The following is a 25,873-nucleotide window of genomic DNA, read 5'->3' as shown; positions in this document are numbered from 1 at the left end:
ACTGCAGTTGATGAACCTACACTGACACATCATTATCAGCACGAATCCATAGTTTACATGAGAGTTCACCCTTGGTGTTGAGCCTTCTATAGGTTTGGACACATTTATAACATGTATCCCCCACTATAGTGTCATAGAGGGTAGTTTCCCGTCTGCACAATCCTCTCTAATCTGTTTATCCACCCCTCCCACCCACCCCTCAACCCCTGGTGACCACTGATCTTTTTATTGTCTCTACAGATATGCCTTTTCCAGAATGTCATATAGTTGGAATCATACAGCATATAGCCTTTTCAGATTGGCGACTTTCACTTAGTAACATGCATTTATGGCTCCTGCATGTCTTTTCATGGCTTGAAAGCTCATTTCTTTTTGCTGCTGAATAACATGCTGTCATATGGATATGCCATATGATTTGTTTATCCACTGGGCTACTGAAGAACATCTTGTTTGCTTCCAAGTCTGGGCAGCTGCGAATAAAGCTGCTACAAACATCTATGTGCAGATTTTTGTGTGGACATAAGTTTTCAACCCCTTTGGGGAAATATCAAGAAGCACAATTGCTGGAAGAAACCAGAGAGAACTGTCCCTTCACCCCACACAGCCAAGAGTGAGCACTTCCAGGAATGTACCAGTCAGTACATTCCATTGTTGGAGAGGGAAGAAAAGTGCTGTCTTGAGAAATGTGTTTGCTAGTCAGCAAAATGATGATACCACAACAGTCGGATGCTGAAACTCTGGCTACCTACTCCATCAGTGTCAAATACAGCAATTGTCACTCTTCTGTGCAACTATATATGCACACGTATATGAAGTCTTACACACACGTATGTCAGACTTTCAAAGTCAGACTTTATAAGATAAGATAAAACACAAACACTCTTTCTAAATCTTTTTTCAATGACCTAGATGATTGAGGTACTTGAGAGAATCATTACAGTAGAATTAAATAGTGTTTTGGGTGCTATCAAATAAAAGTCTTTGATCCTCTGTGTTGTAGCTAGAAAGATTTGAGTAGGCTCTCCATAAAAGGTGTTGTATGCACTCAATATACTCAATGAGAAACAGCAAGTCAACTCCTTGCAATTTCCTGGTTCTCCAACATTAATGTACATACATACCAGGATGATGAGTGTAGAGAATTGAGTCTGACCCTAACATCTGGGGTAACAATTTCTGAGCCAGGGAGATGAGAGCATGTCAAGAAACCCAGAATTTCCATGCAGGTGCCTTCATGTAATGTTCCAAGCCCATCTTAGAGAAAGAGCAAACCAGATACATCTCTGCTTTGAGAGACAAGGAAGTGGGAATCTCTGGCTCAAGCTAAAACAGTGGCAGGATAGAAGCTACTATAGTTTGAATGGACCCTCCAAAACTCATGTTGCAAGTTAATTGCCAATGTAATGGTATTGGGAGGTGATTAGGTTATGAAGGCTCTGACTTCATGAGTGGATTAATACTGGAATCATGAGAGTGGATTAGTTATCTCGGGAGTGGGCTCCTGATAAAAAGACAAGTTCAGACCCCATCTTTTCTCTGCCTCATGCGCTGGTTTGCCCTTGTGCCCTTCTGCCAAGAGATGATGCAGTAAGAAGGTCCTCACCGGATGCCAGTGCTATATACTCTTGGACTTCCCAGAATCATTGAGCCAAATAAACTTCTTTTCTTTATAAATTACTTAATCTGTGGTATTCTCTTATAGCAGCAGCAAGAAGACCAAGACAGAAGCCATAGGAAGGAACTGGCGGTGTGGAAAGACAGCTTGGATACACGGCAACCATTGTGAGGAATGCCTGCCTCACTTGCTTCCATCATTATTGTAAATTCTGGTTATGGGAAACAGAAAGAAACATGCTACAGTTTTGGAAGTGATTAAAGGAGTAGAGAATCTGGACTCAAAAAGAACAAAATCAGTATTTCTACTGTTTATATGCCCCATATTACATTCAAACACCGAACATGAATTAGGTGATCAAGTGACATACATCGTAATAAATAGCTTTAGCCTCTAGAGTTTTGATTTTTAAAACAGATTCTCAGTCTATGGTGAGTGCCTTTGCAGAGATGACAAATTCAAAAGCAAAAGATTGTGGAATAAGTACTCACATAATAGTCAACATTTTCAGTATTTGTTTTTCTTATCATAAAACTAATACACAAGAGAGTGGATGACAAGAAAAATTCAAACGCACACCACCAGATCTTTAGCTTTCTCATGGCCAGCTCCTCCCTGGCCAACCTGGCTGTGCCCTACAGAACTGCCCGCGTCCCCACCTCTGTGGAGTGGGCTGTGCAGATCCCAGGGCCCCAAACTGAGGGGTCTGGTGGCCGGTGCGGGCGCAGCTTCAGAGCTTCTCATCTCCAACCTCGAGGCTGAGTCAGAGCCCTGCACGGGCCTGCCTCTCACCACAGCAAGATGGGCCCCAGATTGTGCGGATGACTGTGGCTTCTCTGAACTCCATGAAGAAAGACCTCATTGTAGAAGGGATTTTGATCCTCAATTCAAATTGGCCAACTCCCTCCTCTTTCCTCACTCCCTTGCATACTTCTGTCTCTCCCTCATTCATGTTTTAAATCGTGCTAACCCGCTACATTGCATAAAAGGGCTCTCTCATTCTCCAAACCCTCCTTGATATTCCTCCAAACAGGAGGTTACCTTGGACAGCGTGGTGAAGTGGTGAGAACACAGATAGGGGAGTCAGAAATGGCAGAATTTAAATCTGAACTTTGCTATGGAAACTTAAGTGAGTCCCTTGACCTCTCTGAGCCTTTGTTTCCTTACCGTTAAGCCAGGGCTAATCACTGTAAACTAATGTGTGTTCAGAGCTTAGCACCGTGTCCGGCACATGATGCACTTCCATGAATGGCAGTTATTAAAGCAAAATAGAAAACAACGAATGGTCCCTTAGATCCCTGAACCGTTCGGCTCCCAGCTTAGGCAGTGTTCCTGGGCACATTAGAGTCAATCACCTGGAGAGCTCTGCCTGATCCTGCCGCCCAGGCCTCCCCCTGCCCCATTACCTTCCAGTCTGTGGGATGGGACTCAGGCATCTGGCTGTTCCAAAGCTCCCAAGGTGACTCCAGCAAGTGGGCAAAGGAAAGCAGCTGAAGGACAAACCCACCCAGAGCACCTTTTCTGTTTGCTGCAGGACAGACACTCAGAGCAAAGTTTCCCTCCCCGCTCGACCTCCAGAAATGCCCCGGAGGCTAATTACAGAGGCCATCAGGAGACACCACGTACAGCCCAGAGTCAAGATGCCCGAACACCCAGCGGCTGGGAGCCGAGCGTTTCCAGCGCTGCGCTTCTGCCGCTCTCTCTGGACCAGCGGGAGCGCTGTGTCCCCTTGCCCCGGCTCCGGCTGCTCTTTCTGTTAAAGCCACAGCTGTTCGTTTCTAGCAATGCGCAGGCCCTGCTCCCCCTCACCTCGGGACACCTCACTGTGCCGATGTTTCTATTTTCAGAAATAACCTCTGGGAAATACTGACAGGCCCAGCATTATTTACCTTCCCTCTCAGGAAACAGGCAAGGAGTTCAACAGACCCAATATCCGCTGGTCCCCACAGGCTAATTATACGGATGACACATATTAAAAAGAAAAAAGAAAGGGGGGGAGGGAACAACAGACTGCGCCCAGTTCAACAGGGAGCCCAAGGGTGGGATTTTCCGGAGGCCACCGGCGTCCCGCCCTCTCCTGCGTTCCTAACGCTGGGAATCTTGCTCCAGCCCCCGAACCCACAGGGAGTTTCTGGATGTGGAATTTGAGTGACGCTTTCTCAAGGGCCCGTGGCAGAGAATAGGGTGGGAGAAAAATGAGTAACAAGAGTAGAAAAAGAAAACAGAGCCTAAAAATATAAAGAGAATATTCGGCTTTCAGAATGAATCTGCGAGGGGAAAAACAGAAAAAAATAAGAATTAAAAGGGAGTAATAAAGTGGCATGGAAAAGTTAAAATATAAATGAAGAAAGGATGCTGAAAATGATCACTTTTTTGGTAACTGAGTAATAGAATAACGGGTAATTTTTTTCTACTTAAACATTTTTTAATGAATATAGATTTCTTTAAAACAAAAACGTTTCTAATTTATAAAAAAATGACTCCAGGTGAGATTATAAATTGGTTCGAACACTTTGGAAAACAGTATGACGCCGATTCAGCAATTCCAATTTTACTTATATTCCTAGGCACAGGTATGCCCCAAACACATGGACAAGAATGTTCGTGAAGATACTGTTCCTAATAGCACAAAAACCAGAAACACCCCAAATGTCCCTTGACAGGGGAGTGGACATATTGTGGTACACAGAGGACCAAATAGCAGTGAAAGAATGAACTACAGTTGCAAATATCAGCCAAGATAAATCTCATGAGCATAATATTGAAAAACAACATCCACAACAAAAGGCTGTCACAAAAGAATGCACACAGTTTGATACCATTTATACAAAGACCTCCAAGAAGGCAAACTATTGTTTAGTGATATCATATGTGATTTTAAAAATCTATTTAAAAAACCCCACAAGATTAAAAATAGTGATTATTAGCTCTGGGAGGAGGGGAAAGGAGAGAAGTAATTGGGATGGGGAGACTACAATCTGGATGTTCTATTTCTTAAACTGGGTATAGTCTGTTTATTTTATTCTTTTTAAAATCATGCGCATGCATTATATGCCCTTTCTTAATATGATGCATTTTATAATAATGTAAAAAAGCCTAAGGGGGAGAAGATCATAAAATAGCAAGGAGGCTGGATGCGGTGGCTCACATCTGTAATCCTAGCACTTTGGGAGGCTGAGACAGGAGTATAACTTGAGGCCAGGAGTTCAAGACTAGCTTGAGCAACATAGAGAGACCCTGTCTTTACAAAAAATAGAAAAATTAGCTGCGTGTGGTTGAGCACAGCCGTAGTCCCAGCTACTCAGGAGGCTGAGGAAGGAGGATTGCTTGAGCCCAGGAGTTTGAGGCTGCAAGGAGCTATGATGACATCACTACATTCTAGCTGGGTGACAGAGTGAGACTCTGTCTCAAAGAGATAAAATAAAATAGCAAGGAAAATAAAGAAGGAAGAATGAATGTGAGAAAGGAAATGATAAGGAAAAGAAAGCCATTCTGTTGAAAAGGCAAGAATCAAACTTTGAGCTGCAAAAGTTTTTCCAGCAGTTGTTCCAGTCTGCGGGCCATTGCATCAGAAGTTGGTGTTGCCTGGGGTTTCATCCTTGCTCGCTGGTCTTCCCTGGCTGTATACTCTCCCTGGGTGATTAAGCACCCTCGTGGTTTTCACAACCACTGCTATGCAGATGATGACCAAAATGTACCCTGACATAAGTCATTTCATTGAGCCTTAGTCTCCTCTATCCAGCTGCTCATTGGACATCTTTACTTGGCCATCCACACAGACACCCAAGCACAACAGGCCTGGAAATGAGCATTACCTTCCCTTCTACGATGGTTTCTTCTGTGATCTCTTCCCACCATAAATGGCACTGCCACCCACCCAGTGATCAGAAACATAGGAGTTATACTTGTCACCTTTCCTCATCCTCTCGCTCCACATTACTGTATATCAACTCCTGAACTTTTTCAATGCTCCCTTATATTTCTCAAGTCCTTTGTGTATTTCTTCTCATTCCCACTGTCACTACCAGAATTCAAGCCTCTCCGTATCTTTCTTAGATGTCTAAAACAACTTCTTAACTAGACCTGCAGCCCTCAGACTGGGTGTCTTCAACTCTCTCTCCACCTGAGCCTGGAATGATCTGGCTGGAATAGAAATCTGACATGAGACTCATCTGTTTACAACATGAGTGGCTGCTCTCCACCTGCAGGATCAAGTTCAAGCTCAAGTTCAAACTCCTTATCATCACATGCAAAGCCTGCTAAAATCTGGCCCATTTTGACCTTTCCAATCTCATCTTTGCTCTTCTTACCTCAAATTTTACACTCCTACCACATGGAATCACTTGTAGTTCAATACACACACACACACACACACACACACACACACACTCTCACCCTTTCTTTTCTTATACTCTCCACTCTGTCCCTAGTGCCCCGCCCCCCCCAATCCCAGCTACTCATCCTTTCAAGACCATCTCCCCATATCCTGAGGAGCAGCCGCTTGTTAGGGCCACGTGATTGTTGCCAAATCAAAATGTTGGCCCCAGGGTTACCAGGTATTCTATTTTTTCCCAAGAGAAATATGAAATCTTAATTTTAATAAGAAATCTACCTACTAGTTTTTATGCGAAATTTCCCAGCGTTTCACCATTGCCTCAAGGTTTTTGCAAACACTATGGAGAGTCCACAAAATATATCTGGAGTCTGAATTCAGCCTGTGAGTCACCATGTTGCATATCTTGGTGAAGGTGGTCCACCCTAACTTATCCAGATTAGCTTTTCAATAATTCAACTAATTATCATGTTTTTATTTCTCTGAGAGTAAAGATCATGTCTCTCCATACAGATTTAACCAATGGCTTGCTCAAAACAGCAGAAGCCAGATTTATTCCACATTTTTCAAAGAAAATAGATGTATTTTGAAGCCTATGTAATAGGCTTAAATGTTTAGAAATATACTCAAACAGTGGTATATATTGGATTCTCTATTATAAAATATTAAAGCATGTTTGTAAACCATGAAAGTTTAAGTAATTATACATGAAAGAAGAAATAATGGCTTAGCTCAAGTATCCCCTCGACCTTGGCGTTGTGGGAAATTGAGTCACATGCTGCTTCTTTGCACCACGTAATTCCTTTAGTACACCTCCACCACATTGCTCTATATTCATCTGTGTAAGTGTCTGTCTCCTTCAAAAGACTATAGACTCTTGGCAGGGACTAATAAAGTACCTACAGGGTTGTTAGGAGATTAAATAATATGGTAAAGTATCTAGAACCGTGCCTGACCTATAGGAAGGAATACACAAGTATGTGCTTAAAAATTATTTTTTGTAGCCTAGCATAGTGTCTATTTTATAGTAGTTGTAATGACTGAATGAGTGAAAAAAAATAAATGAATGAAGTCAGCTCGAGCGAAAAATCTAGTTGCAATAATATACGACTATACCACCTGGAAACAGGCACAAACCAGAGTAAAACATTCTGTGCTTATATTCCTCAGGGATTCCCAGACACAAATCAAATCTCATTATAACAAACCTGGGGACTGTATAATTGCTGTTGTAAGCAGGCCACCAGCTGGGGCTTGGAAATGTTTTATTATCTAGAGTTTTATTGTTGTTGTTGTATGTGTTGTAATTGGATTTAACTAAGAGCGCTTTTAAAGCGTGTGTACACTCACAAAACCCATGAGAATGAAAAGAAAATGTATAGGACAATAATCTCCTGTCCATATTTTTCCATTGATAGAACTACAAACCAGGCAGCAATTTCCAAGATGCCTCAAGGGACTGGAACCTTTGGCTTCTGACCTGGCATAATGCCAAGATGACAATTTCTGGTTTTAAAAACTGTCCTTCCAAATTATTTCTGATCTGATGGCATCCTAGCCTTGTGCCTGAAGTAGGGTCATAAGGAAAGAAAGGAGAGAGGCATTTCAAAACATGATTTTGACCCATCCCAAAATCCTTTTGCTTGACAGATTAAGCTCACTAAAAATAATTTGGGAAATTTAGCAAAAGCAACATTATACACAATAGAATTTTCCCGTGTATACAATCCCAGGATATTTTCTATAGAATTCTAGAACAACCTAGAATGGCAAGCTCCTATCTAAATATTTAACAATGCCTCAATGTCTAGCTGGCTGTGATTCAATAATTCAACAAGTAACTAAGCACCAATTCTATGGGACACACTGTGCTAGCAGTAAGGATGCCACAGTGACCAAGGCACAGCCCCTGCCTCTGAGAGTTCTCTGAGGGAGAAACCGGCAGGTGCCTAGAGCATTAGGAAGCCCTGTATCATACTTCCTTAGGGAAAAGTTAGAGAGTACAAAGTTGCACCTACTCAGACCCACCAGGGCCTTCATAAGACTTTGCACAAATCCCTGCTCAGATTTGCCCAGAGTGTTTCAGAATAAGACGTAAAACTTTCCCTTAAAAAAAAAAATAACTAAAACAAAACAAAATACCACACCTAATCATCTCTTACTGAGATGTCGTCCCAGATTTGAGTTAGTGACCATCTACTCCTTCAAAGCAAATGGGTCTGAAAGTTTGCTATGGTTTTCCCTATTCGGACAGTGTCTGATCTTGTTTTTATCCTTGCTTAGTTATTTGCTATAATAATAACAGCTTTTGGCAGTGAGCTCTCCTGGGTTACTATTCACCCTGAAAGGGAAAGAACTCTTTGTTTCGTTGGTTTAGATTCACGGGGAAACCTTTATGCTCCTGTTGAGAGAAAAGCTGAGTCTAAGCTGGTTAGCGGCAGCTAAAAGGGGCCATTCATCGCTCTGCTGGGGATACGGCCGACCGGGGAGAGGGTCAGGAGTCTGGCACCTGGTCCCCACTCTGCCTCCCTGTACAAGCCATCTCCATCATTCGACATCTTCATCTACAAAAAGAAAATAAAATGTCTTTTTTTCAAAAAGCAAAATTATCTTTATTTCTGTAAAATTTAGAGAGAAATTAATATCGGTGTATGTATGCAGTGCCCAACGATAAGCACTGCCATTTCTGACAGAGGAGTTATAATCTTCACTGCCCAGTTAGAGCAAAAAATTAATTTTTTCTGGAGCAAAAAATTAATTTTTTTTGGACTAAGGTAGTACATTTTTCAGAATCCCTTTGAAATGGTGATTCAATTTACACACAGAGAACCTCAATGAATTCTGAGAGGCAAAGATGCAGCAGTGATGAGAATCCAGTCATGATTAATAAATTTATGTGATCTGAAAAGCATTGATGTCTTGGTCGGTGTCTGGGGTCAACTGGGCACTCTGGTCCAATGGTTCAAAGTTAGGTAAGAGAATCTCATACAATCAATTAAAGTGAGCTGGTGGTTCTTTTGGTATAAGAATATTGGCGACATCTCATTCTAGGAGCACAATGAAAACATAATGCCCATTTTTAAAAATTTAGGTGAATTATTTTTATGTAGATTTAAATTCTCTTTTAATCCTATCTGTAGCAATGTTTTTCTTAATCTGGGTCTTGGTTATTAAATTTTTGAAAAAAATTTAAAAAAGAAAATGAAGACTTAGTGTCTAAAACATGACTTGTTTGGTAAATAAGATTAGAGAACATATAAAAGAAAAAAACATTTTTTCTAAAAAGACTGACCGTGGCTTCTAACTAAAAGCTCCAAGTTCCAATTCAACATTAATTATATTCTATGAAATTTCCAATGTTAGGCAGAGATTTGGGTCACTAACTAGAACAATTCTATAATGGGCAATATTGCACTGGTGGCATTATTACCTCTGCAGAATGGCATTTTATTTAACAGACAGCATGGACTCCATACACATTCATTATCAGTGCCTGAAAACCAAAAAACTTTAAAAGATAGCAGCACTTTCTTCAAGTACAAAAATACATATTTATTACATAACATATGGTAGAAAAATTTGTCAAGATATATTATACAAACTCAAAGCTTTTTTTTTTTTTTTTTTTTTGAGACAGAGTCTCACTTTGTTGTCCAGGCTAGAGTGAGTGCCGTGGCATCTGCCTAGCTCACAGCAACCTCAAACTCCTGAGCTCAAGGGATCCTCCTGTCTCAGCCTCCCGAGTAGCTGGGACTACAGGCATGCACCACCATGCCCGGCTAATTTTTTTTTTTTCTCTATATATATATTTTTAGCTGTCCATATAATTTCTTTCTATTTTTAGTAGACATGGGGTCTCGCTCTTGCTCAGGCTGGTCTCGAACTCCTGAGCTCAAACGATCCGCCTACCTCGGCCTCCCAGAGTGCTAGGATTACAGGCGTGAGCCACCGCGCCCGGCCCTCAAAGCATTTTAGATAAAGTATTAGTCTAGTATATTATAGATTGATGGAGGAAATTAAAATGACATGTAATCTGTCTTCAAATCATACAATATATGATGCTTTACAACAATATTAACAAACTTCACATTAAGTATTACAGGAGTATCTAAGGGAACATAAAGAGTAGGAATGGTTATTTAAAAAGAACCTCAGCAACTATTTTCTTCTATGCTTCAAATTGGGTGGATGATTTTCTACCTGCCAATATTAAAGAAAAATGCTAGAACTATTATTTTGGTAAATAGAGAAGCAATTTCTTCCAGAAAGACACTCCAAGCTCTAAAAGGTTCATTCACATCTTGCAGTTCTTTTGTTTTTTTTTCCTTTTTTTCTTTTTTCTGGTCCCCCAGGAAGGATATACATCTTGCGGTTCTGACAGTGGTATGCCCTAAGGGTAAGGGGAGTTCCTGCTAACACTATATTATACCACAACAGAGGCATATGGATACTTAATTGAGTCTCGATATATGGGATTGGTCAGTTAGAAGGTGAAAGTGACTTCACGTTCATAACTGAGATGGCCACTGTCATGAAGGAGCTCTTTGGACACAGAGTTCTAAAGGTTAATTATAATGATTAGGGCAAACAGGGCCATGTCCCCAAGCGGCAGGTAGCACCTATATAGCTAATACTGAAATAACTTCTTCTATCTTAAAGAAAACATTTTTTTCTCCCTACAACTTTAGGACAACAGGGAAAGAACATTTGATATGACAGTTTCCTGGTGACTGATAAGAAAAATAATTTGGAATAATCTATTTTGTGGGAGAAAGGTCCATTTGATTGTGGAATAAAGAGATCAGATGGGCTCTAAGCAACTTCTTATAGGTCAGTAGTTGATGTGAAGGAACATACCCATCCATATTAGTGCCATCCCTTCATGGTGGTTGGCAAGGCCTGATCATCTATTCCTAGGTGGGGAGATGTATTATGTAGCCTTTAAGTGAAGAGACAGGACATGAAATAAATTAATGGGGTGTAAATCATCTATAAACCATGAACCATGGGACAAAAATATGGAAAACCTCCTGGAAGTCAGAAAACCCAAAGGCAATGATTATCTCAGAACCTGGCGGCCACTTGCTTGGATATTCTACTCTGTGACTCCTTATAACCTGCCAACCTACCTCTAACTCATTCTCTCAATTGCCAAATTATTATACAAACATCAGAAAAAGAATGATTTATAAGTAATTTTTTTCTGGCTGACTGTAGTCTAAGAGGCAGGGCTGCAGGGAAACATTTCAGCACAGAGGTGCCACGCATTGATCACAAGCTGGTAACAGCATTTGTGTAACAGAGAAAGTACAGTTGTTGTGGTCTTTTCCTTGACACTAAGATAGTGAACGCTGTCAGGAGGTCACCTTCTAAACAGGAAAAGTTGCATTTCTGAATACTATTCCTAGAACAGACAACTTTGAAAGGGCAGACTATTTGGCAAAAATGGAATACCAAAAAATGACATCACCCAAGTGTTTGGAAGTATTTTCCCTACCAAAGCACAGAACCGGTCCTGTCATGTGGCTGAGAGACACCAGCAGAGGGGCAGAGAGAGCACCCTCTGTAGAGGAGGCTTGCCCCATGCGAACAGCCTGTGAGACCAGTGTCCGGAGAAGACCAGGATATCGCATATGAGGGACAAGAGACTGGGGAGGAGGGGAAGTTGTGCAGAGAAACCACGCACAATTTATGGAATGCTTTTTAATAAGCAGGCAAGAAAAACGCCACCAATCCTGAGAAGACTACGATATCATGAGCAACCATTTCCTTTTCCCTCACAGCTCTTTCTCCTGAAGGCTTTGCAAAGCACTTCATTACTCATGAAAAAAAATAGACACAGCAAACAAAAAACCTGACATCATGCTACCCAGTTCTTGAATCACTGTTTTCTCCACTCTGGCTGCAGGAACAGGCTGGTTCCTGGGGAGATTCTTTGAGGACACGTGACTGTAAAATGCCACAGAAGTGGCCACTGGCTTAGATCTAGGGAAAAGTTTGACAAGATTTTCTTCATTACCAGACATGCCTTTCTTTGTAATGCTTTGATTAGCAGCATTTTCCTTGCCTACCCATTAAAATGTGGATGGTTTCTCCACACAACCTCCCCATTTGTGATACCCTGGTCCTCCCAGGGCACCAGTCCCACAGACCGCCCACATCTCCACAGAGATGCCCTCTCCAGCCCTCTACCCGACCCCTAACACCACACGACAGGACCAATCCCATGCCTTAACAAGGAGAAGCCTCCAAACACATAAGTGACAAAACTCTTTAGCATAAAGTTTTTGCAAAATAGTCTCAATAAAGAGAATTATTTTGCTGTCCTAAGTATTAGCAATGATTATCCTTATGCTACCTCTCCCAGGTATCTTATACAAAGGGGTCCTAATAATTATTATCTTATATTATTATTGTCCCAGTTCCTGTTCTTGGGGACATCAGTGTCTTATTGGGGTTAAATGTCTTTGTTCAATGTTTGTCCCCAACATTCCAGACAACTGCAGGCCCTGAGTCTGGGCTGGCCAGCCAGCCTCCACAGTCCAAGAGCTGGCTGAGGCTCTTTCACAGGCAGAAAATGAGAAGAGCCCTGGCCACCATGCTCCACTTCCTCGTGTGACTTCGTACACAGCTTGAGTTTGCTCTCCACCAAGCTGTATTGAGAGCTACTGTGTCCATGTGAGTCCTGGCAGGGACAAGAACTACACCACTGGGCTGACTGCACAGCTCCCAGTCCCCCAGCTGCCCTTAGGGGAATGTCGTTCTGTTTCCTCTTGCAGTGATGTCTTCTAGGACACCAGAAGCATTTGGAGGTGGCTCCAAGGGTCTCTTTTCTTTCCCTCTGGTCTGGCGGCCTTTGCTTTCTTTTTGAGGGACCAGTTTTGCAAACTGGCCACACCATTTCTCAACCACATGGTGGGATGGAGAGTTACAGAAGGCATTTCTGAATGCTACTCTTTGGTGTCCTTTTTTGTACAAGCCAGGTGGCTGCTGGCCTGCCCTGATGAGGGACCAGGGATTCTAGAAACAAGGCCAGAACTGCTACAGTAAGAAGAAAGCTTTTCCTGTTTCCTTTGAGCCTGAAACGTGCAGTCTATTGGAGAGGAAGTTTCAGCGGGTGTGAACACAGTGTTCAGAAATCTGAGAAAAAGCTCTGTCCTGGGAGCTCCCTGGTGTGCCTGATGGGGAAGTGCCCGGAGAGGAGGAGCTGGAATAGCCAGGCCTTGGGCAAAGGTTTGATCTTGAGGGTAAAACCTTCTCAGTGTTTTGGTTTGTGGCACTACTCTTGTCCACCTCAATCCCCAGGACCAAACTCTGATTATAAGCTTTTGTCCCACTATTTGCAAAGACTTATGCCATTGAGATAATCCTCCCCTTCATGCAAGAGAACAGATTCCCAGCTGCTTTGTTGCTGCTTCTTTAAACAAATCTGCCTGAGAAAGGACAGTTTGCCTTTCCGGTCATCTGCGTTGGGCTCTGAGCGGTGCTGGTGTTTCCTGGAACTCTTGAGGGGATCTGCTGTGTGTGGCGGGGAGTGTCCAGATGTATCCACAGCAAACAGCTGATTCTTGGAATGATCCTGTGAGGACACAGAAATGGCCCATGGCTTGGACGTACAGAAGAGTTTCATACAATTTTCTTCATTACTGGATAAGCTTTTCTTCTTAATGTTTTCATTAGTGGAATTTTTCTTGCTGGTATCAGTGCTTGTGAATAAACTCTGCTTAAAACCTGTCTTACCGCCTTCCTGGAGGGGTTGATTCTGCTTTGAGAATCGTCAGCGTTTTGATAGAGAACTGAATCACAGATGGACTTGCATAGCTTGTTCTGATAAAACTCCCTGAGATAGAAAAGCTTTGAATCTGATAGTGGATGCTGGGCTCTGAGCAGCACCGGTTTGTCCTCACACTTTTTGCAGCATCTGCTGCAGCTGTGGACAGGTGGCTGGGTGTGCCAGATGGGGCCGTGGCAGGATCCTGCAGTTGGATATTTGTGCACACCATGACATTCACTGGCTTGGATTCTAGAGGCTGTTCCATTGGGGCATCTCTTCTTTAAAATTGTCTAAGTCAAAGTCGTTCAGGGTTAAACGTCTTCCACCTCAGGTTGGTCGAGGTTGTAGTCACTGAAGGTTAAAACAGAGTCCATGCTTCTGCTCCCTGGCCAAGTTTCTTTACCATGTCACTGCATGGGGCATCAGCATCCTCATTTAGTTCATTTTCCAAGCTGTCGTACAAGGAGTCACTCAGTTGGAAGCAAGAAATATCTGAGGCATTTCCTCCAATGTCACATCTCACTGAAACCTCTCCCAAGAGGGAAATGATTTCTTCTCCAAATATCCTATGGCAATTTTCAATCAGAAATTATAAAAGCAGGGTAACCTATTTTGTAAACTCATTTTCTAGTTCTGGGCTGCAGGAAGTAGAAAGCCAAAGAATGCTGGAGGGATACACACCACTAAATTAAATGTATTCATCTGATTGGACAAGGAATGTTGCTCAATGTTGTGTAATACCCCAGAAAGATACATTAGGAGAACAACATTGGCTCTTGGAAGCTGGTCTAATGGCCTTTGAGTTGTATTTACATTCTTTTCATCATTTCCTCGATCCATTACACAGACCCAGTGACCATAGAGGTCTGATGAAGAAACACTTCCTGGAGTATTTCGTAGAAAATCCTTTAAGACACATGCTAACAAAAAGCGGTTTCACAGTCCAGTTGTACTTCGACTCCAGAATTCAGTTTTGCTTTTAGTTCTCCACACGATTTCATATTGGCCGGTTGTCTGAAGATGCCCTTTCGGGGGGGGGGGGGGTTCCTTTTTGATTAAGAAAGAAAAGTACATCCAAGATAGGTCTGGGCAGATTGTCGTTCTTGCAAATATTTGGTAGAAAAACTCCAAAGAGCTGTCCTGCCGCAGGACAAGATGTTGGCAGTGAGATGGGTAAGTTGTCCTTTTGGTTCTAGCACTCACCAAAGGAGACGGATCTTCTCCATTTAAATGTCTTCTGGCCTGAATCACGCTGCAGGATGACCTGGACTGCATGTCTTTGGGCAGCTCTTCCATGAGGAAGGGTTCTTGAAAGTTGAAGGGGGTGGTAGAGTCCTTCGATCCCGGTGTCAAGACTGCAGTGTCTCGAAGATGGGTCATTCCAATTCCACAGGGATGTTCATGCCCAGTGAGTGGGTGTGGCCCTTCTTTTTGCCAGAATTGACCCATAACTAGGAACCTCTCTCAGAGCCAGTTACCCCTAGCATTGGTAAGATCACGTTGATACCTTCATTTGCTGTATCTGAATTCTTTACTGTGATAGTTTTAGAATAGACACAGTTCCCAGTGTCTTTGGTGAAGATTTTGAGGGAAATGCTCTTCAGGTAGTCTTTCTCTGTCTGTAGATTGACGTATCTCTGAAGAAGAGAGAGACACCTGTCCTTTTGTTCTGGAGAACTGAAGGTGGCCCAGCCCTAGACGAAGGATTTCATAGCATCGGTGTTGCCGTCTCCCATTTCCTCCACACAGCTTGCTGTCCACATATCGGTTAATTTAATTTTGTTTTTCATCTTAATGTTATTGTTATACTTGATTTTGGCCACGACACACAGATCATTGAATAGGAAAAGGTGCCGCTCCTGCCTCTGCAGGCCATCAAGCGGCAGAGTCCATGGGAGCACACAAATGACGACAGAAGTGCACATGTGTCGTGCTAGCAGGACTTGTCCTGCTGTACTGGGCCATTTTTGCAGGGCTTTATCCAGGATAAGAGACGGGGCTCACCTCCTCCTTTCTACTAACGCTTTCATTCTCTTCCTGAGCAATGACTTCGGAGCTGACCCCGCCAAGGGGCAGGCATGGCCGGGCCACCTGGGGGAACCGAGGACTGGGCACACGTTTGGGCCAGGGAAAGGCGTCCCCCACGCCAGCCCGGGCTTCCTGCCAAGGGAGGAGCCGGGCAGCCGATTCCGCGGAGGATGGAGGCCGGGTGGGAGGCTGCGGTGTCTTTTCCGAGAAGAAATCAAACTCCAGGTAGGAAGAACTGAGGTTAACTCGGGATGCACCGGGAGCAATGCGAGAGATGGCGGGTACCGGGCCCGGGCCTGCTCCACGGCCTCATCTTGGTGCCGGTGCCTCCCGCCACCCGAGACACTCCTGTCAGGGAAGAGAAGTGCCCCAGCTGTCCCCCCAGAGTCTCCTGCGGAGGAGACATCGCTGCCAAGAAGAACATCTTCAAGCAAATCCCCACCCTGGAGGAGGCTACGCGGTCATGTTCCGGGTTCTCAGCTCGGGTGCAGGCCGCGCGCTCCCATCGGGGCAGGTACCCCCGCCTGCTTGCCGCACCAAAATGGCTTTTAAAAGTGCTTGAAACATCACCTTTTAGGCCAGTATGCTGGCAGATTAGTCCCTTCCTCTCTGAGGATCCACGACGGCATCGTGGCACACAGATTGACATGGGCGAGCTTGCGGAGGCGCCAGAGCGCAGAGGCCATGCTTTGTGCCGAATCCATTTGCTGGCTTACTTCTCCTGAGGAAGCCTCTTTCTTTCAGACTCTAGTCATTGCACTTGTCCAGTCTTTGGTTAGTCTTTTAAACAAAAGATTTTGACGTCCGTCAGCAAATCAATGCATTTACCGGGCACCTACAACAGGTCGCAGATGACGAACTCTATCTAGGGCAAGGGTTCTCAAAGAGTGGCCCAGGAACATTCGGTGGTCCTATACCCTTTTGGGGGCTCTACAAGGCCAAGAGTCAATATATATATGCATTCTAATGTAACAGAATATGAAAAGTTTTATATAGTTTGAGATTGCAACTTGAAACCAATCTTTTTTTTTAAAAAACTGTTATTTGTCAAGTTTTTGTGTAGTATCAAAAAAGAGTATCACCAGGTGCAATAGCTCATGCCTGTAATCCCAGCTACTCATGAGGCTGAATGGGAGGATAGTTTGAGGCCAGGCGTTTGAGACCAGCCTGGGCAACATAGTGAGATCCCATCTCTAAAAAAAATAAAAAATAAAAAATTTAACCAGGCATAGTGGCATGTGTCTATAGTCCCAGCTACTCATGAGGCTGAGGTGGGAGGATCACTTGAGCCCAGGAGTTTGAGGCTGTGGTGAGCTATGATCACACCACTGCACTCCAGCCTGGGTGACAGAGTGAGAACCGTGCCTTAAAATAATGATAATAATAATAAAAAGCTTGAATATTTGGAATCCACTGGCTAGGAAGGAATAAAAAAATATCTACAAGTACTTGAAAGGCTAACAAAATACTATTCTCTTTTCCAGCTACACATCCAAGTGGGGTTGAATTGTCTTCTTATACTTCAACTAAAACAACATATTGCAAGAGATAGAATGTATAAGCAGATATGAGAATCCAGCTATCTTCTATTAAACCAGACATTACAGACATCTGAAAAATGAAAAACAATGCCACTTTTCTCACTAACTTGCCTTTGTTTTGCAAAATATAGTTGTTTTCATAAAATATGCTATTAGCATTAATATGTACTGGGTACAACATTATTTTCAAATGAATTACATAAATATTTTTAAATGTCTCTGGTTTTGTTTTCAGTATGCCAAATATCAATAGATAATAATCAACATAAGTGAGCCATTTATTGTTTTCAATATTTTTTAAAATTAAAATTCTTATTTTGAGATAATTATAGGTTCATAAATAGTTGTAAGAAACAGTGTGAAGACATATAGGAATAACATTAATTGGGTGTCGGGCAGATGTGGGGAGGGGAGGGATGGGTGTCTACATTCATAATGAGTGCGATGCACACCGTCTGGAGGATGGACACGCTTGAAGCTCTGATTCAGGGGACAGAGGCGGGGCAATGGCAATATATGTAACCTAAACTTTTGTACCCCCATAATATGCTGAAATAAAAAAAAAGAATTATGAACTAAGGAAAAAAAAAAGAAATAGCATGAAGAGATATTAGGTCCCTTTTACTCAGTTTCCTGAGTGACAATGATATAATAATATCTTGCAAAGTAAGATAATACAATAGCACAAGGAGAATATTGACATCAATACAGTAAAGATCCAGAATGTTCCCATCACTGCAAGGACCCCTCATGTTGCCCTTTTATAGCCACGTCCACTTTCCTCCCACCCTCACCCCTTCCCTAACCCATGGCAACCACTAGTCTATTCTCCGTTCCTATAATTTTATCATTTCAAGAATGTCACATAAATACAGTTATACAATATATGACCTTTTAGAATTGGCTTTTTTTTTTTTCACTGAGCATAATTCTCTGGAGTTTCATCCAGGTTTTTGCATATATCAATAGTTCATTGTTTTGTACTGATGAGTAGTATTCCGTGGTATGGCTGCACCATAGTTTGTTTAGCCATTTACTCATTGAAGTACATTGTAGGTAAGGTATCATTTTCCTCTGCCTGCTTTCAAGATTTTTTAGTTTTCAGAAGTTTAGTTATGATGTGTCTTGGCATTATGGAATTATTTGAGGTTATCGTGTTTGGGGTTTGCTCAGCTTCTTGAATCTGTAGGTTTATGTATCTTGCCAAATTGGGAAGTTTTCAGTCATTGTTTTTTTCAATTCTCTGTCAGCCTCATTTTGTCTCCTCTCCTTCCATGACTTCAGTTATTTGACTGTTAGAGCTTTAGTTACAGTCTTCCTAGGTCCCTGAGGCTCCGCCCATTTTTTTCTCCCCGACTATTTTCTCTTTGCTGTTCAGATCGGGCAATTCCCATTGTTCTATCTTCTGGTTCACTGATTCTCTCTTCTGTCCCTTCCATTCTGCTATGAGCCATCCCCTGAGCTTTTTATTTCTGTTATCATATCTGCCAGTTCTAAGGTTTCTATTTGGTGCTTCTTTATACCTTCTATTTCTGTGCTAAAGCTTTTTTTTTTTTTTCATTTGTTTAAGGCATATCCATAGTTGCTTGTTGAAGCATTTTTATCATGGTTGCCTTAAAATCTTTGTCAGATATTAATAAGTCTACCTTCTCTGTCATCTTGGCATCGGCATCTGTTGATGGCCTTTTTTCATTCAGTTTGAGATCTTCCTGGTTCTTTAGCACAATAAATGATCTTTGATTAAACCTGGACATCTTTGTATCATGTTATGAGACTCTGGATCTTACCTGAATCGTCCTTTTGACTGGCTTTCTCTGACAAGACAGAATTAGGGAAAGCACCCCCTCCTCACTGAGAGGTGGAGGTGGGAGCCCAGATTCCTCACTCAGCTCAGTGACAGCCAAGGTGGGGGTCTTCATGCCTGCGGGGTAGGCTCTCCGTTGACACTGTGGTGAGCGTGACTTCATTACCTCCAGGCAATGGTGAATGTCGTGACATTCCAGTAAGCTTTCTCTGACACCACCCCACCAGGGAGGAGGAGGGGTTCCTGTCTCATTACTGCCAGGTGTTCACCGGCACTGTGTGCATGTGTGTGACTCATTATAGGCTGGCAGAGAGGAAAGTTCTGGCTCCGTGCTGGGCCTTCTCTGACCACTCCCTGGTGAGGGTGTCGAGGTGTCTCATTGCAGCCTCATGAGGGCTGACATCTGGGCTCCCCGCTTGGCCTCTGCTGGCATGGGCTTGGGTGGGGTCATGGGTTTTGGCCAGAGTAGAGTGGATATTGTCTAAAAGTTTTTTGTCTTGTTCTGTTACCCCTTTCCTGGTCCTTTGTCTAGAGAGAGGAGCTTTTGTTGCGGCTTTTCATGTCTGTGCCCACTGACCCACTGACGTTTCCAGGTTGCCAGCTTCTTTAGCGTCACGTCTGGGATACATGAGGCAAAAAGTCAACCCAGAACTTCCCATCCTGCCAGTTCTTGGGCCCTGAGGTTCCTAGTCAGTCTGCCATCCTCTATGCCCCTTTCAGAGCCTTCTTATGTTTGTTTTACACACAATGTCTACAGTTGTTAGCTGTGCTTAGTGGGAGGAAAATGGAAGTTTGTCTAATCCATCTTCCAAAACCAGAAGATTCCTCGATAATTTGTTGTTGTTTTTGGTGATGGGGTCTTGCTCTGTCACCCAGGCTGAGGTGCAGTGGCATAATCATAGCTCACTGCAGTCTCGAACTCCTGGGCTCAAGTGATCCTCCTGCCTCAGCCTCCCAAGTCACTGGGACTAGAAGCACGCACCACCATGCCTGGCAACTCCTTTATTTTTTGTAGAGATGGGGTCTAACTATGTTGCCCAGGCTGGTCTGGAACTCCTGGCCTTAAGTAATCCTCTTGCTGCAGCCTCCCAAAGTGCTGGTATTACAGGTGTGAGTGACTGCACCTGGCCCTCAATAATTTGTTAAGAGTATGAAGAGTCCTGAGTTTGAGAAACTCTGCTCTAGAGAACCCAAAATGCATTTAAGTCACAGATCCTTGTTTTTGGGTTTATAATCTTGCTGTGAATATGACATCATTAGGAGTTTTTAACATTTAGCTCTTTATGTTAGACTATATATTTTTTAATAAAAATAAGCTACCTCCAATTATAAATGGTCACAAAAAAATCTCTTTCTGGTTATATTATTATTTTAGAGGCCTACTTTTCTGTTCCCCGCCCAGCACACCACACTGCACCACACCACACTGTAATGACAGGGATAGCAACAATCTGTGTTTGCATAACCCATGACAGTTTACAAAGTGTTCCCAAGCATTATGACATTCAATCTTCACAACAGTCATATAAGGTCAGCAGAACTAGCATCATCATTACCAAGGATGACACTCTGCTCGCACACACCGGTGTGGTTGTACCGGCTGCTAGAATAACAAAATACTTCTGTAAAAGCTGCCCTGAGCCCTCAAGTGCCCCCACCACTCTTTCCCCCACCTCCTAATGACTCTGCAGCAAAAAGATTAATGCAAGGCCCACACAGGGACCTCAGCCAGTAACAGTGTGCTCGGGTAGGGCCCTCCTGCTACTCTGGGTCACATGTTTTGATCCTCACTTATTAGTTTTCTACTCATGAGACACTGAGGCTTCAAGAGTAAGTGACTTGCTCATGGTCTCTGATTAGAATTTTCAGGAACCAAAGGCCCTGATATTACCTGAGGCAGAGCAGACAGTGTGGGCTGCAGCCCCGCCAAGCCCCCCTTCCCATTCATTTCTCCTGCCTCTGTGCCTGGCCACCTGCCGGTGCCCCAGATGACCTAGAGCACCGGTCCATGCAGCCTCCTCCCGGGGGGACCCCCGTCCATGCCTGCCACTCTCCCCTCTAAACTTCCCTTCCAAACACCTTGCTGAGCACTGCACACACCAGCTTATTTTCAGGGAGCAGAGAGAGGGCTCGATAATGAATCATAGGTGTAAGTTTTATATTTTTCTCCAAAGCTCGCTCATACACTCCTTGAGGAGAAGGACCGTGTCTTAGAATCCCAACTCACCTGGCCATGTGAGGCACACAGTGAGATCTTTAAAACCCACAAAACACATTGACTGGTGGCGGGTCAGCAGATGCACAGCACGAGACGTCGTGGATAGGAGGATGCAGTCACACAACAGTTTCTGCTCGTTTTTCTCCTGCTGGTTTTCCACCCACGTAAAGTTTCATACACACGCACACACCCATGAAACGAGATCTGCACGGCTCCAGATTTATTACGCCAGTGCCCTTGAACATTTAAGGAAAGGTTTTCATTTGACAGTTATGTGATCAGTGTGTGCTCACTCCCTGTACAATTTCTTAGGATGTAAATATTTTAAGAAATAAAAAAGGATGACATAAACTCAGATGAGTTAATGGGAAAGGGAGGTTCTAAGTGGAGCCCTTCCCTCTGACCGAGGACGTCTGGGCTGGCAAGTCGCTGCATTGCGGAGGCTCTGGCTGGCGCTACCCCGTGTCCCTCAAGACCACCCCCACCCCTGGGGACAACAGAATCATTTTCAGAAAACATTGCATGAAATCCTCTCCATCTATGGCAGCAGACTTGGTGTGGGTGACCCTGGTGAGATGAGACGGCCCCTAATTACGGGGCTTGACAGTCTGAGCTGTCACTGACCACAGTGGCGGCTGGGGAGGCCTGCAAGGACTTAGCTCCACGTGGAAGGGTTCGTCTCAGCCTGCAGCAGCCAGGCGCCAGGCTGGGGTGCTCAGGGAGCTCCCCCCAGCTCACTGCTGCCCTGGAGCCTCTTCCTACTCTGTGCCGGGGGCTGCTCTTTGAATGTTTGGGGTGCAAAAAAAACATTGCTGCCACACTGGGGATTCAGAAGCTGCCCGTTGGGGCAGTGGTGCACGCTGGCCTGCGGTTTGCATCTCTCTTGAGAAAGACACCTTTGCATCTCTCTTGAGAAAGACACCGTGAGAAGGTGGAGAGGAAAGTGAGAGGATTAAACAGGACCAGGAAAGAGAAAGGGGGAGGAGAAGGCTGTGAGGAAAGGAAGTGAGCGAGAGGATCCCAGGCGCCAGCCAGCGCCGGGAACAGAGGCGCCCCCGGCAGGGACATGCAGACGCCCGGGGTGCAGACAGGAGGGCTCAGCGGGTGCTCTGGGGGCCCCAGAACCCAGTGTTTGCTTTTCTAGGACTGGAGGCAAGACAACAAGCTGAAGCATAAAACTTGCTGCTCTTTGCTGCTGTCGGGGTGGAGAAGTTGTAGGTGATTGAAGAACGCGGGTGTTCTGTGGCAGGGCTGAGACTGCCGGAGAGGCTGGCAGGCCAGCGGGGCCCGCCCTGAGGGGCTGGGGGCTTCGGGAGACTCCAGGGGCCACTTGCCATCCAGCAAGCCTAGTGGCCAGTGCTCTCTCTCTCTCTCTCTCTCACACACACACACACACACACACACACACACACACGCAGGGTGCCTTCTCTGTACCCCCTTCCCTCTGTGCTCTGCTCCCGTGCAATAGTCTCAGGTGAGACACTCAGCTAAATTTAGAAACTCACCTCAATGGCTCCTCCCAGGTAATCTGTGTCTTAACAGGTCTTTTTAAGAGAGGGCCACACCCCCAGCAACGCCAGCCCCTGGTGCAGCTGGGCCTCCTGCCCCTCAGTCCCACCCCGCAGGCCCCGGCCTGCCCTCCCCTGTCCGGGATCCTCACCTGAGCCCCCCTCGTGTGGACTCCAGTCACAAGAACTCTGTTTTACATAACAGTGATTGTGGTTGACTCAAGTGTCTAACGAAAAACAGAACAAAACAAAATCTGACGTTTCTTGCAGTTGTAAACATTTTCTCCCCCAAGGGTTGGTGAGCTCTAAGAAGAGCTGTTTTCCTGAGATAATTACATCTTTAAGAAAACTGCAGCACTGTGTCTGCATTTGCAACGCCCAGGGAGTTGTTTATTGCTGAGAGCCTTCCCGCTGTCTCATTATCCAGCACCCGATTGGGGTGCCCAGGAGGCACCCTGCCTCCCCCACACGGGCCGAGCGCCTCAGCTGCTCTGGGCACGACGGCCCGAGTGGGCGAGCTCCCTGGAGTGGGGACCCGCTGTCCTCCACGCCCAGGTGTGGGCGGCTCAGGTGGGAAAACAATACTCGCTTTCATGGGAGGCAGGTGGTTTCGTTGCAACACAGAGCGAGAAGGGGCAGGCCGGCCTGTGAGAGGCTGCCTGGAGTGGAAGGAAATGTGTTTCCAGAGGGAAGGAGCCGACCAAGTGCCGTCGACGTGCCCAGCCCTCACGCCACCGCAGGGCTCGGCGCCAGCGCAGATACTCAGCCACGGAACCGCTCTGCATGGCAAGCAGCGGCTGTCCGAGCCCTCCCCCGCCCCAAGCACCTGGGCCTCCCTTGCAAGGTCCCTGGGCCTGGCCACAGCCCAGCGACCGGGCATTCACATGGGGCCCTCCCGGAACTTGCTCTTCCCTGGTGGGTCAGGGCTTCCAACGGGACTGGCACATATTTTTAGTTGTGCCTCCTTCAGAAAGCCTCCCCACCCACCAACTAAATTGGAATTAACTGTCCCTCTGAAGTCAGATGGCACATTGCTTCCACTTCGGGCACGTGCCACACCCTTTAGCGTATTCCTGTGTAGTGTGGCTGTTTACGCTCACGCTGTCCCCCCCCCCCTTTGCACAACGAGCCCTTCCCGGGGCCCACGCACCATTCATCAAGGGGTCCCCAGCACCCAGCACGGACGAAATGCCACAGGAGCATTTGCGATGTTGGCCTGGAGGTTGGGAGTCAAGGTGAGAAAGAAATTCTGCTGCGACAAGCAACATGTCCCTGAGTGCACGGCGTGTGTGCACGGCGTGTGTGCACGGCGTGTGTGCACGGCGTGTGTGCACGGTGTGTGTGCATGGCGTGTGTACACGTGCAAGTGGCAGTGGTGAGCAGACGATTTTGCCATTTCTGCTGATCTGAATGTAGAGAATGGAGACAGGTTTGGGTGGAGGCAGGGAAGCCACCAAGCAGGACAGCTTAGGATCAGAGTGGCCCGACTGGAACCACGACAGGCCTCTCCAGGCTCTGACTCTCACCACGTCAGGCTCTTTGGCTCTGTGCAAACCAAGGCTGCCTGTTGGAAATTTTAGCTTCTGCTCACTGAGATGCTGGAGGAGAGCGAGTCTGTGCAGGGGTCCATGAGGCACTTGGCCTGAAGATGCCCCAAGAAGGCTTCTGACTCAGCCTCTGCCCTGACAATTGACAAAACATCCTAGTGCCGGCCTCTCTTTCCAAAGTCTGCAGACAGGCGACGCTGCCCACAGGACCAGGAACGCCGAAGACAGAGGAGGGACTCGTAGCTGCCCTGCTGAGGCCGCCTGGAGCTCTGCGCTGGGCAGGGCCCGGGGCGGAGCACAAACTGCAAGATGATGGCAGACCAGTAGGTCTAGGTTTTGTTGAGTCTGAGTCTTACACGATTTGGGAGGACACTGATTGTGAGAAAGAACACAAAATTGCAAACACAAAATGAAATTCAGGGCCTTAGAAGGAGCATGCACAAGGACAGGGTCTGAATATTCATGAGCTTCACCATAAACTAGCCTCTGGTGCAAGAAGCAGGAGGGGGAGTGTATTCATTTCCTGTGTATTAGCTGCTGTGCAAAGTACCACGAATCAGGTGGATTAAAGCAGCAGAAATTCATTCTCTCACAGTTCCGGCGACTGGAGGTCTGAAATCAAGGTGTCGGCAGGGCCGTGCTGCCTCTGAAACCCGGAGGGGAGTCCCTGGCCTCTTCCTGGCTTCTGCAGACTTGCTGGCAGCCCTGGGCGTCCCTTGGCTTGCAGCTGTGTCACTCGCGTCTGTGCCTCTGCTGTCACGTGGCACTCTCCCCGTGTGTCTGTGTCTTCACCAGGCCTTCCCATAAGGGCACCAGACATATTGGATTAGGGGCTCCCCCTCCTCCAGTATGACTTCATCTTAACTGATTTCATCTGTGACAATCCTTGTTTCCAAATAAGGTCACGTTCTGAGGCACTGGGGTAAGGACGTCAACATATTGTTTTTGTGTGGAGGGGGCAGAATCCAACCCATAACGGATGGTAGGACGGGAAACGGGCAGTGATAACAGTGGTAGGAACAGCAGGAGCCCTTCTGGAACCTGAGGCTGGGGAGGTCCCCATTTGCTGCCCTGCTGGGCTCTCCGGGTAAGAACACATTCCACCCAGGCCCCTTGGAGGAAACAATCTCTGCAGACACCCTGATGGCCCGAGGCCCTCTGCTTCATCTTTACTGTGGGTGTCTTTAAGCCCACGGACTTCCAGCATCACACTGCTGGTCCCAGTCTTGGCCGTCTCCACCAGAACCCCTACGCCATCCCCACGAGTGTGTGCCCGGGCGCGTGGGTGCAGCGCACGCTGGAGTGAGGCCCAGGGAACCCAGTGCTGAGAAGCCCGGGTCCCAGTGCCTGAGACTTCACAGCCTGGGAAGCATGATGAATGCAGATCTGCCCACAAAACAATGCGCCCACCCATCCAGAGCCACAGGACCATGAAGGTCAACTCCCAAATGCTCACCAAGCTAACCGAGAGGGCGGGTGCACAGGTGGCGAAAGCCGAGGGTAAT

At 45.5% G+C, this 25,873-nt stretch overlaps 1 pseudogene; it reads right to left on the bottom strand.

Annotated features, from left to right (window-relative positions):
* Window positions 1-12,419: 12,419 nt before the first annotated feature.
* On the bottom strand, window positions 12,420-14,562 carry LOC138399003 (rho GTPase-activating protein 20 pseudogene; annotated as a pseudogene).
* Between the last annotated feature and the right edge of the window lie 11,311 nt (window positions 14,563-25,873).

The sequence above is a fragment of the Eulemur rufifrons genome, chromosome 18 (genome assembly GCF_041146395.1).
Source record: "Eulemur rufifrons isolate Redbay chromosome 18, OSU_ERuf_1, whole genome shotgun sequence".
Lineage (NCBI taxonomy): Eukaryota > Metazoa > Chordata > Mammalia > Primates > Lemuridae > Eulemur > Eulemur rufifrons.
This window is presented reverse-complemented; position numbering and strand designations above follow the sequence as displayed.